Genomic DNA, 12,494 nt, shown 5'->3' on the forward strand with positions numbered 1-12,494 from the left:
TTCTGGGGCTGTGCAGAGCATCTCACATCCCCCATTCACAGTGTGTGGTGAATTAGCCGTAGTTCTCACTGCTATACAGTTGGTTATTTTTTTCTGAGGCTGTGCAGAGCATCTCACATCTACAATTCCCTGTGTGCAGTGAATTTGCCCCAGTTCTCAGTGCTATACAGTTGGTTAATTTTTTCTGGCACTGCATACAGCCCCTCTTATCTACAAGTCTCTGTAAGCGGTAAATTATCCATAGGTTACAGCCCAATACAGTGGTTTAATTTTTTCTGTGACAGCATAGAGCCTCCGGTATCTACAAGTCTCTGTGCGCGGTGAATTAGCCCCAGTTCTCTGTGCTATATAGTGGGTTAATTTATTTGGGCCCTGCTCTATCTTTTATCCTACATGATGAAGAGTAGGGGTAAGGGATCGAGGTCGAGAATGTGGACATGGATGCGGGCGTCCAAGTGATGGTGTGGGCAAAGGCCGAGGTCCTGGGCGGGTGAATCAGAGCATGCTGTTGAGGGGTTAGTAGAGCGCCGCATATCTCCGCTCCCCAGCCTCATCTCACATTTTGCAGGTCAGCGTTGCAGACCTTTATTACAAGCACAACAGTGCGATCAGGTGCTAACTTGGATCGCAGATAATGTGTCCAGCAATTTATCCAACACCCAGTCTTCCACGCAGTCCACTCATGCCGGCCAAGGGACTGCACCTCTGAAATCCTCAGGCTACTCCTCCTTCCTATCAGCCTGGTAACTTCAGGAAAAGGAGAGATTCTGAGCAGGCATACTCCCAGGAACTGTTCTCAGGTCCCTGCCCTGAGTCGGAAAACAATGTTCATCAGCCACCTGAGGAGTTTGTAGTGAGCCATGCCCAACATTTGGAAGTTTCCCAGAGTCAGGGTGATGAGGCTGGGGACTTACGGGAACTGTCTCAAGAGCTTTTTGTGGATGAAGATGATGAGACACAGTTGTCTGTCAGTGAGGATGTTGTTAGGGCACTAAGTCCTAGGCAGGAGCGGACAGAGGATTCAGAGGAAGAGCTGCTGGACAATGAGGTGACTGACCCCATCTGGCTTGCTAAGCCTACTGAAGACAGGGATTCAGATGGGAAGGCAAGTGCAGCAGCAGAACAGGTTGGAAGAGGCAGTGGGGTGGCCAGGGGGAGAGGCAGGGCCAGAGCAAATAATCCCCCAACTGTTCCCCACATCACCCCCTCGTGGCAAGCCTCCGTGCAGAGGGTTAGGTGTTCAAAGGTCTGGAGGTTTTTTAGTGAGAGCATGGACGACTGACAAACAGTGGTGTGCAACCTGTGTCACACCAAGATCAGCAGGGGAGCCACCATAACCAGCCTTACCACCACAAGCAGGCATATGATGGCCAAGTACTCCACGAGGTGGAACGAAGGCCATTCACTGCCTCCGGGCCACACCACTGCCTCTTCCCCTGTGCCACAACCTGGCACACAGATCCAATCCCCCTCCCAGGACACAGGCACGAGCGCCTCCCGGCCTGCACACACCCTCACCTCCATGGTCCTCCACTGCCTCCAGCAATGTCTCCCAGCGCAGTGTTCAGCTGTCGCTAACACAAGCGTTGGAACGAAAGCGGAAATGCGCGGCCACCCAACTGCATACACAATCTTTAAACGTGCATATTGCAAAATTACTCAGCCTGGAGATGCTGCCATACAGGCTAGTCGAAACTGAGGCTTTCCGCAACATGATGGAGGCAGCAGTCCCTCGGTACTCGGTCCCCAGTCGGACTACTCTTCCCAGTGTGCTGTCCTACACAGCACGTTTCACGCAACATAAACCGTGCCCTCACCAACGCAGTTACTGGGAAGGTCCACTTAACGAGGGACACGTGGACAAGTGCTGGGGGGCAGGAACACTATATCTCTCTGACGGCACATTGGGTGAACTTGGTGGAGGCTAGGACCAAGTTAGAGCCTGGGACCACTCACATGCTCCCCACACCGAAGATTGCGGGTCCTACCTTGGTGATGCTTTCTCCAGCGTATTATGCCACCTCCTCCAACCTACCCCTCTTCACCTGCTCCGCCAACTCCACCTCTCCATTAAGAAGTGTGAGCACGTCACCAGCATTCGGTAGCGTGAGGCGCAGCAGCACAGCGGTGGGGAAGCGTCAGCAAGCCGTGCTGAAACTACCCAGCTTAGGTGGGTAGTTAAGAGCTGTTACAGGGTTTGACGGAGCAGATCGATCTCTGGCTTTCGACGCTGAGCCTCCAACCACGCATGGTCGTGTGTGACAATGGGCGTAACCTGGTGGCTGCTCTGGAGCTTGGCAGCCTCACACACGTGCCATGCCTGGTATTTGGTAACACCACTTGTCTGACCAGCTTGTGCGCACATTTCCGCGAGTCCACCCCAGAGGCTGCCACCCTTAGGACACTGCAACATCACTTCCAGCTGCCAGAGCACCGACTGCTGTGCGACGTGCCCACGCGCTAGAATTCTACCCTGCACATGTTGGCCAGGCTTTACGAGCAGCGTAGAGCAATTGTAGAATACCAGCTGCAATATGGCCGTCGGCGTGGTAGTCAGCCTCCGCAGTTCTTCAGAGGAGTGGGCATGGATGGCAGACATCTGTCAGGTCCTCGGAAACTTTGAGGAGGCTACCCAAATGGTGAGCGGCGATGTGGCCATTATCAGCATAACCATCCCGCTGCTTTGCCTGCTGAGAAGTTGGCTGCTAAGCATAAAGGCCAACGCTTTGCAGTTAGAACAGGAGACAAGGGATGACAGTATGATAGTCAGACCACCCTCCACGTCTGTATCTCAGCACGTATTAGAGGGGGAGAAGGGAAAGGAAGAGGAGGAGGAGGGGGAAGAGACTGCTGCCCACACTGCAGAGGGTACTCATGCTGCTTCGCTCTCATCTGTTCAGCATATATGGGCTGAAGAGGAGGAGGAGGAAGAGGAGTAAGAGGAGGATCATGAGAGTAAGGAGAACCTTTCCACTTTTATTCCCGACGAGGAAAGGAGTACGAGAGTGATGCAATACCACATGGCCCTGGTGGAAAAGCTGATGCTAAAGTTCCCATCTGACAGCGCTAGCGGTAGAAGACATAGTTCAGAGGGCCAATTAGCAGGGCAGGCGCGAGAATCAGGCAGCATGTCCAGCGCAGCCAGGGGATCACACTCCAAGGCCTTTGCCAGTTTTATGGCTCCCCAGTCAGACTATTTCACCACTCCCCAGTCCAGGCAGAGTCAGAGGGAACACTGTAAAAATATGGTGAGGGAGTACATAGCCGACCGTACCACCGTCCTCCGTGATCCCTCTGTTCCATACAACTATTGGGTGTCAAAGCTGGACACGTGGCACAAGCTTGCGCTGTATGCCCTGGAGGTGCTGGCCTGCCCTGCCGCTAGTGTGTTATCAGAGAGGGTGTTTGTTGCTGCTGGGGGGATCATCACAGATACGCGTACCACCTGTCAACTGACAGTGCCGACAAATGCTGGATTTCCCCAGACTTTTCTTCTCCACTGCTAGAAAGCAGCAGAACATAAGGTTTCTTTCAGCTGGAACAGGAGAACCATGCATCCTCTATCACCTCAAAAAAGGGGAGAAGTAGCTTTGTCTATCCCTCTCAAGTCTTCCTCCTCCTTCTCCTCCTCCTCCTAAAACACATGCCATCACACTGAACTGCAAATTTTTCTGCAGGATAAAAGGCTCTCTTAAAACTAATTTTTTTGGAGGACTGCCTCCAGGCTCTGTTAGCAAATTAGGCAACTAGTAACTACGAGCTTTATCTTTAAGATTGTTTCTGGGTTTCTCCATGCACCATGGGTAAACCAATTTTTCACAGGTACACCAGAAGTCTTGGTACACACATTTTTCCGCCCTTCAACTATACTCAGAGTAAACCAACTTTTCCGGCCTTCATCCGGACTCATAGTAAACAAATTTTTCTGGGCTTCGGCTGTACTCAGAGCAAACAACTTTTTCTGGGCTTCGTTCTAAGTCATAGCAAACAAATTTTTACTGGGCTTCGTCTATAGTTTAGAGATGAGCGAGCACCAAAATGCTTGGGTGCTCGTTACTCGGGACGAAAAGTTTGCGATGCTCGAGGGTTCGTTTCGAATAACGAACCCCATTGAAGTCAATGGGCGACCCGAGCATTTTTGTATATCGCCGATGCTCGCTAAGGTTTCCATTTGTGAAAATCAGGGCAATTCAAGAAAGTGATGGGAACAACACAGCAACGGATAGGGCAGGCGAGGGGCAACATGTTGGGCTGCATCTCAAGTTCCCAGGTCCCACTATTAAGCCACAATAGCGGCAAGAGTGGCCCCCCCTCCCAACAAGTTTTACTTCTGAAAAGCCCTTATTAGCAATGCATACCTTAGCTAAGCACCACACTACCTCCAACAAAGCACAATCACTGCCTGCATGACACTCCGCTGCCACTCACTTCTCCTGGGTTACATGCTGCCCAACCCCCCCCCCCCCCCCCCGCACGAACCAGTGTCCACAATACACACCAAAGTGTCCCTGCGCAGCCTTCAGCTGCCCTCATGCCACACCACCCTCATGTCTATTTATAAGTGCGTCTGCCATGAGGAGGAACCACAGGCACACACTGCAGAGGGTTGGCACGGCTAGGCAGCGACCATCTTTAAAAGGGGCGGGCGATAGCCCACAATGCTGTACAGAAGCAATGAGAAATCCAATCCTGTGCCACCTCCATCAGGAGCTGCACATGTGGGCGTAGCAATGGGGAACCTATGTGCCACACACTATTCATTCTGTCAAGGTGTCTGCATGCCCCAGTCAGACCGCGGTTTTTTATAAATAGTCACAGGCAGGTACAACTCCGCAATGGGAATTCCGTGTGCACCCACAGCATGGGTGGCTCCCTGGAACCCACTGGCTTTACATAAATGTATCCCATTGCAGTGCCCATCACAGCTGAGGTAATGTCATGTTAAATGCAGGTGGGCTTCGGCCCACATTGCATGCCCCAGTCAGACTGGGGTTCTTTAGAAGTGGACACATGCAGTTACAACTCCGTGTGGACCGACAGCATGGGTGGGTCCCAGGAAGCCACCGGCGGTACATAAATATATCCCATTGCATTGCCCATCACAGCTGAGGTAATGTCCGATTAAATGCAGGTGGTCTTCGGCCCACACTGCATGCCCCAGTCTGACCGGGGTTTTTAATACATAGACACTGGCAGGTACAAATCCCTAATGTGAAGTCCCTGTGAACACACAGCATGGGTGGCTCCCTGGAACCCACCGGCGGTACATAAATATATCCCATTGCAGTGCCCATCACAGCTGAGGTAATGTCATGTTTAATGCAGGTGGGCTTCGGCCCACACTGCATGCCCCAGTCAGACTGGGGTTCTTTAGAAGTGGACACATGTAGTTACAACTGCGTGTGGACCGACAGCATGGGTGGGTGCCAGGAAGCCACCGGCGGTACATAAATATATCCCATTGCATTGCCCTGCACAGCTGAGGTAACGTCAGATAAAATACAGGTGGGCTTCGGCCCACACTGCATGCCCCAGTCAGACCGGGGTTTTTAATACATAGACACAGGCAGGTACAACTCCCTAATGTGAGGTCCGTGTGGACCGACAGCATGGGTGGCTCCCTGGAACCCACTGGCGGTACAAAAATATATCCCATTGCAGTGCCCTGGACAGCAGAGCTAACGGCTGATTAAATACAGGTGGGCTTCGGCCCAAACTGCATTCCCCAGTCAGGCTCGAGTTTTTTATAAGTATACACAGGCACGTACATCTCCCTAATGGGAAGTCCATGTGGACCGACAGCATGGGTGGGTCCCAGGAAGCCACCGGCGGTACATAAATATATCCCATTGCAGTGCCCAGCACAGCTGTTGTAACGTCAGCTTTAATGCAGGTGGGCAAAAAATTAATTGGATTACACTGTAGGCGAGGGCCCAAAAAAATTGGTGTACCAACAGTACTAATGTACCTCAGAAAAATTGCCCATGCCCAACCAAGAGGGCAGGTGAAACTCATTAATCGCTTTGGTTAATGTGGCTAAATTTGTAACTAGGCCTGGAGGCAGCCCAGTTAAAATAAAAATTGGTTGAGGTGAACGTTTCAACGCTTTAATGAGCATTGAAACGTATAAAAATTGTTTACAAAAATTATATGACTGAGCCTTGTGGGCCTAAGAAAAATTGCCCATTTGGCGTGATTACGTGAGGTTTTAGGAGGAGGAGCAGGAGGAGGAGGATGAATAGAATACACAGATTGATGAAGCTAAAAGGTTCCCGTTTTTGATGGTGATAGAGAACGATGCTTCCATCAGCGGGTGCAGCCTACGTATTGTTTAGGTATCGCTGCTGTCCGCTGGTGGAGAAGAGAAGTCTGGGGAAAATCCAGGCTTTGTTCATCTTGATGAGTGTAAGCCTGTCGGCACTGTCGGTTGACAGGTGGGTACGCTTATCCGTGATGATTCCCCCAGCCGCACTAAACACCCTCTCTGACAAGACGTTAGCCGCAGGACAAGCAAGCACCTCCAGGGCATACAGCGTGAGTTCAGGCCACGTGTCCAGCTTCGACACCCAGTAGTTGTAGGGGGCAGAGGCGTCACGGAGGACGGTCATGCGATCGGCTACGTACTCCCTCACCATCCTTTTACAGTGCTCCCGCCGACTCAGCCTTGACTGGGGAGCGGTGACAGTCTTGCTGGGGAGCCAGAAAGCTGTCAAAGGCCTTGGAGAGTGTTCCCCTGCCTGTGCTGTACATGCTGCCTGATCTCCGCGCCTCCCCTGCTACCTGGCCCTCGGAACTGCGCCTTTGGCCACTAGCGCTGTCGGATGGGAATTTTACCATCAGTTTGTCCGCCAGGGTCCTGTGGTATAGCATCACTCTCGAACCCCTTTCCTCTTCGGGTATGAGAGTGGAAAGGTTCTCCTTATACCGTGGGTCGAGCAGTGTGTACACCCAGTAATCCGTAGTGGCCAGAATGCGTGTAAGGCGAGGGTCACGAGAAAGGCATCCTAACATGAAGTCAGCCATGTGTGCCAGGGTACATGTAAGCAACACATGGCTGTCCTCACTAGGAAGATCACTTTCAGGATCCTCCTCCTCCTCCTCAGGCCATACACGCTGAAAGAATGACAGGCAAGCAGCATGGGTACCCTCAGCAGTGGGCCAAGCTGTCTCTTCCCCCTCCTCCTCATCCTCCTCATGCTCCTCCTCCTCCTCCTCATCAACGCGCTGAGATATAGACAGGAGGGTGCTCTGACTATCCAGCGACATACTGTCTTCCCCAGCCTCCGATTCCGAGCGCAAAGCGTCTGCCTTTATGCTTTGCAGGGAACTTCTCAAGAGGCATAGCAGAGGAATGGTGACGCTAATGATTGCAGCATCGCCGCTCACCATCTGGGTAGACTCCTCAAAGTTTCCAAGGACCTGGCAGATGTCTGCCAACCAGGCCCACTCTTCTGTAAAGAATTGAGGAGGCTGACTCCCACTGCGCCGCCCATGTTGGAGTTGGTATTCCACTATAGCTCTACGCTGCTCATAGAGCCTGGCCAACATGTGGAGCGTAGAGTTCCACCGTGTGGGCATGTCGCACAGCAGTTGGTGCACTGGCAGATTAAACCGATGTTGCAGGGTGCGCAGGGGGGCAGCGTCGGTGTGGGACTTGCGGAAATGAGCGCAGAGCCAGCGCACCTTTCTGAGCAGGTCTGACAAGCGTGGGTAGCCTTTCAGAAAGCGCTGAACCACCAAATTAAAGACGTGGGCCAGGCTTGGCACGTGCGTGAGGCTGCCGAGCTGCAGAGCTGCCACCAGGTTACGGTCGTTGTCACACACGACCATGCCCGGTAGGAGGCTCAGCGGCGCAAGCCAGTGGTCGGTCTGTTCTGTCAGACCCTGCAGCAGTTCGTGGGCCATGTGCCTCTTCTCTCCTAAGCTGAGTAGTTTCAGCACGGCCTGCTGACGCTTGCCCACAGATGTGCTGCCACGTCGCGCGACACCGACTGCTGGCGACGTGCTGCTGCTGACACATCTTGATTGCGAGACAGAGGTTGCGTAGGAGGAGGAGGAGGGTGGTTTAGTGGAGGAAGCATACACCGCCGCAGATACCACCACCGAGCTGGGGCCCGCAATTCTGGGGGTGGGTAGGACGTGAGCGGTCCCAGGCTCTGACTCTGTCCCAGCCTCCACTAAATTCACCCAATGTGCCGTCAGGGAGATATAGTGGCCCTGCCCGCCTGTGCTTGTCCACGTGTCCGTTGTTAAGTGGACCTTGCCAGTAACCGCGTTGGTGAGGGCGCGTACAATGTTGCGGGAGACGTGGTCATGCAGGGCTGGGACGGCACATCGGGAAAAGTTTCGGCGACATGTTTTTGAAAGCCTCCGTTTCCACAAGCCTATATGGCAGCATCTCCAGGCTGATCAATTTGGCTATGTGCACGTTTAACGCTTGAGCGTGCGGGTGTGTGGCGGCGTACTTGCGCTTGCGCTCAAACAGTTGCGCTAGCGACGGCTGGACGCTGCACTGAGAGACATTGCTGGATGGGGCCGAGGACAGCGGAGGTGAGGGTGTGGGTGCAGGCCGGGAGACGGTCGTGCCTATGTCCTGAGAGGGGGGTTGGATCTCAGTGACAGGTTGGGGCACAGGGGGAGAGGCAGTGGTGCAAAGCGGAGGCAGTGAACGGCCTTCGTCCCACCTTGTGGGGTGCTTGGCCATCATATGCCTGCGCATGCTGGTGGTGGTGAGGCTGGTGGTGGTGGCTCCCCGGCTGATCTTGGCGCGACAAACATTGCACACCACAGTTTGTTGGTCGTCTGCACTCTCAGTGAAAAACTGCCACACCTTTGAGCAGCTCGGCCTCTGCAGGGTGGCATGGCGCGAGGGGGCGCTTTGGGAAACAGTTGGTGGATTATTCGGTCTCGCCCTGCCTCTACCCCTGGCCACCGCACTGCCTCTTCCAACCTGCCCTGCTGCTGCACTTGCCTCCCCCCCTGAAGACCTGTCCTCAGTAGGCTTAGCAAACCAGGTGGGGTCAGTCACCTCATCGTCCTGCTGCTCTTCCTCCGAATCCTCTGTGCGCTCCTCCCTCTGACTTACTGCCCTTACTACTACCTCACTGATAGACAACTGTGTCTCATCGCCATCGTCCTCCTCACCCACTGAAAGCTCTTGAGACAGATGCCGGAATTCCCCAGTCTTCTCACCCGGATCCCGGGAACTTTCCAAAGGTTGGGCATCGGTCATGAGAAACTCCTCAGGTGATAGAGGATCCATTTTTGCCCACTCAAGGCCAGGACCCGAGAACAGTTCCTGGGAGCCTGCCTGCTCTTCTGAATGTGTCATTTGCTTGGAGAGAGGAGGCTGGGATGAAGGGAGGAGCAGCAGCGAGAGGGTTCAGGGATGCAGCAGTGGATGGCGTAGAAGACTGGGTGCTGACGGTGGATAGTTTGCTGGATGCACTTTCTGCCATCCACGACAGGACCTGCTCACACTGCTCAGTTTCTAATAAAGGTCTACCGCGTGGACCTTGTTAGCGCAAAATTCGCTATTTCAGATATACTGTGTGTTCCAAATTAAATAATATGTGATGTACAGGCCTGGGGAGCCTTTCAAAGACCACACGTCTACATCATGTGTCCCAAAAGAGTCTCTAGCTTTATTAAGCGCGGGTAAAACTTAAATAAGTTTCAACTCAGGAAGTCAGGCAATTTATGACACAGTTACATTATTTAGCATGCCGATTGGTCGTTTTCAGAGGGAGGTATTTGTGAAGTAGCTTGTGATGTCATCCATCTGGGAGGAACTTCGGTGAGCACGCTCAGTTCATTCTTGAATTTGGTCTCATGAGAAGAACATCCTGTTTCTCCTCTCTGCTTGACCAAGACAAAGCATTCCTAGATAGGTTTTTGCCAGTTAGAACCGGTTTGCCGGTTTGACCAGTTTTATGGACAATCCTTAAATTCTTGTGGATGTGGGGGGGGGGGGTGATGTTCCCTTCCCACAGTGGTTCAGACTGGAAACACAACATAGCATCTTCACAGTTTACAAAAATACATAAAATACATATAGGATATCTCCCACAATTCCCTCTTTTGTTCTGTGTATTTTCATTCTCCTGGATAGTTTTTCCTTCCTATTTGTGTTCTCGAGCCTTTCCCTACCGCCTACAGGAGACCCTAGCTGTCACCTCCGCCTTGGGAAATGTCTCCTGCCTTATCCCTTCCTACTGCTGGGTGATATCCAGGATAAGGAAAATACCTCACAACACGTTACAGTTTTCCAACGGTATTCTAGGTAGATGGCTCCTAAAAGATTTATCTTCTCCACGTTTTCTGCATAAGCCACCTTGTTCATAGTTTAGATGATACAACATGTTGAATGTGACTGGCTTTCCAAGGTGTGATTTCAGGTTATATTGTTTGTTACATGTTAACATTGGTCTGATTACACAATATGGCTGAAACATTGGTACACTTACTGCTACCTTATTGTATCTATTGACATTTTTCTGATCTTTGACAGATTACCAGGGGCGTGAGTATAGAGGATACAGAGGATGCGGTTGCACTCGGGCCCAGGAGCCTTTAGGGGGCCCATAAGGCCTCTCTTCTCCATATAGGAAACCCGGTACTATAAGTAAAGCATTATAGTTCAGGGCCCTGTTCCAAGTTTTGCATCGGAGCCCGGGAGCTTCAAGTTACGCCTCTGCATATTACATATGAAACATGAATAACCCTCTTCATAGGATGTACGTCTTCTATTACCCTTATGAGGAAGAAGAGAAATGACAGCCCAATGACCGCAAGGGTCCTACATATAACAAAGGATATGGGCCACATTTGTCTCCTCTCTTGATAATCTTTATTCAATGTCTGACATGAACCCAAATTAGCTTTTCTTCAAGTTTCACTGAGATTGCAGTGGTTAACAGCACTTGAAAGGGTTCTTTGTCCTTGAGTCCAAGCTCCTCCTTGCGTCTTTTTAGGACAACCCAACCACCTGAAAGCAAACTATACGACTCTTGATCTGGAAACAAGGAGAATACAGATTTATTTGTGACAGTTGATATAACTCCTGATATAAGGCACTCACATGGGAGGTGAGGCCCTCCTTTTTGGCCTGGAATAAGCGAAGGCCTATTACAGCAGCATTACCAAACAAAACCTTCAGAGGGACTCAACTTAGTCTTATATTTAGGCGTGGTTCTAATCGAGTAGATGACTAATAAAATGTTTACCTCTATTATTTACTATGACTTCTGGTGTATCAAAATATTCAAAATTACTGTCATAAAACATTTTTTTTTTTTGTCATATTCTTGGCGCGTTAAAAATTATAATTTTTTTTTTTATTTCTCAAGCCACGCCTCCAACTAACATGAAAATAGGTCTATGCAAACCAACAACTCCAAACACCTACCTGTGGTAGCTGTATGCTATCATTTTGCAGTCACTGAAACAGATAGTCTGGCTCGGACCGAGAAGGTACCTTGACCAATTAGCCGGGATTGTAATGGATGCATATTATGCATCCCTGTACAAACCCTATCGCAGCAGTGTTGAGCCCTGGGGTAAGCCAAGCAGAAGACACCATACCACACGTTACCTCCTTGGATGAATGGGTCAGCTCATAGATCAGGTGTGACATCATGGAGTACAGCGTGCAGGGGAGGCACAGGCATTTACCTTTCTGCCAGACCCCAGTAGCATTCCGCTCGCTTTTCCACTCCTCCTTTTTCTTCTTTTAAGGCCTGTTCCTGTAATTCAAGCAACAGAGAAATATCTACACCTGTTTCAGGTGCAAGCAGGTTACCAGCCGTTACCTCATTCAAGTGAAGTCAGGCTGCTGCGATGCCTGCTGTCTGGTTCCTTCCAGCTTCAGTGGTTGTCTCTTTGACATAAGCCTGGACTCTGATGATAAGTCACCTGTGCGGAAAGAGCTAAAACCTTGTAGTACAAAGACACTGCTTCTGCGTTCTGGATTGGCATACTCAAGGACCCCATGAAACTTCCACTGCGCCACAAAGGATGTGAAATCGTGTACGATTCCAAATGTGTACCTTAAGTCGGTGCAGACACAAACAGTCCTACCTGCTGCCAGCTTACATATTTCAGTGAGCGCCCTCACCTCTATTTCCTGAGTAACTGAGTCTCTCAGGAGGAAAAGAGTGTTTTTTGTACAATTACCTCTTTCTGTCGGTTACCACTGCATAGCCTGTTTTGCTTGTCCATTTCCACAATATTTGGAATCATCTATGGGTAAACCTCAAGATTTACATTAATCATGGCAGTTACAACATTATTGTTAGGACCCCTAGTTTCTCTTTTCATTAATCTTCCGACAGTCATACACTTATGTGCTTGCTATTGGATGTCATGGTCTGCGCCTGCCGCCCCTTCCTCTCAACCTTCTGAATTCAGTAAAAGATATGAAACGGTATTTGGAACTATACCCCACTTGATTGCGATATGTGAGGGTGCTAGCAGGGCAGTCTCATACGTAGTCT

This window comes from Eleutherodactylus coqui, chromosome 2 (assembly GCF_035609145.1).
Source record: "Eleutherodactylus coqui strain aEleCoq1 chromosome 2, aEleCoq1.hap1, whole genome shotgun sequence".
NCBI lineage: Eukaryota > Metazoa > Chordata > Amphibia > Anura > Eleutherodactylidae > Eleutherodactylus > Eleutherodactylus coqui.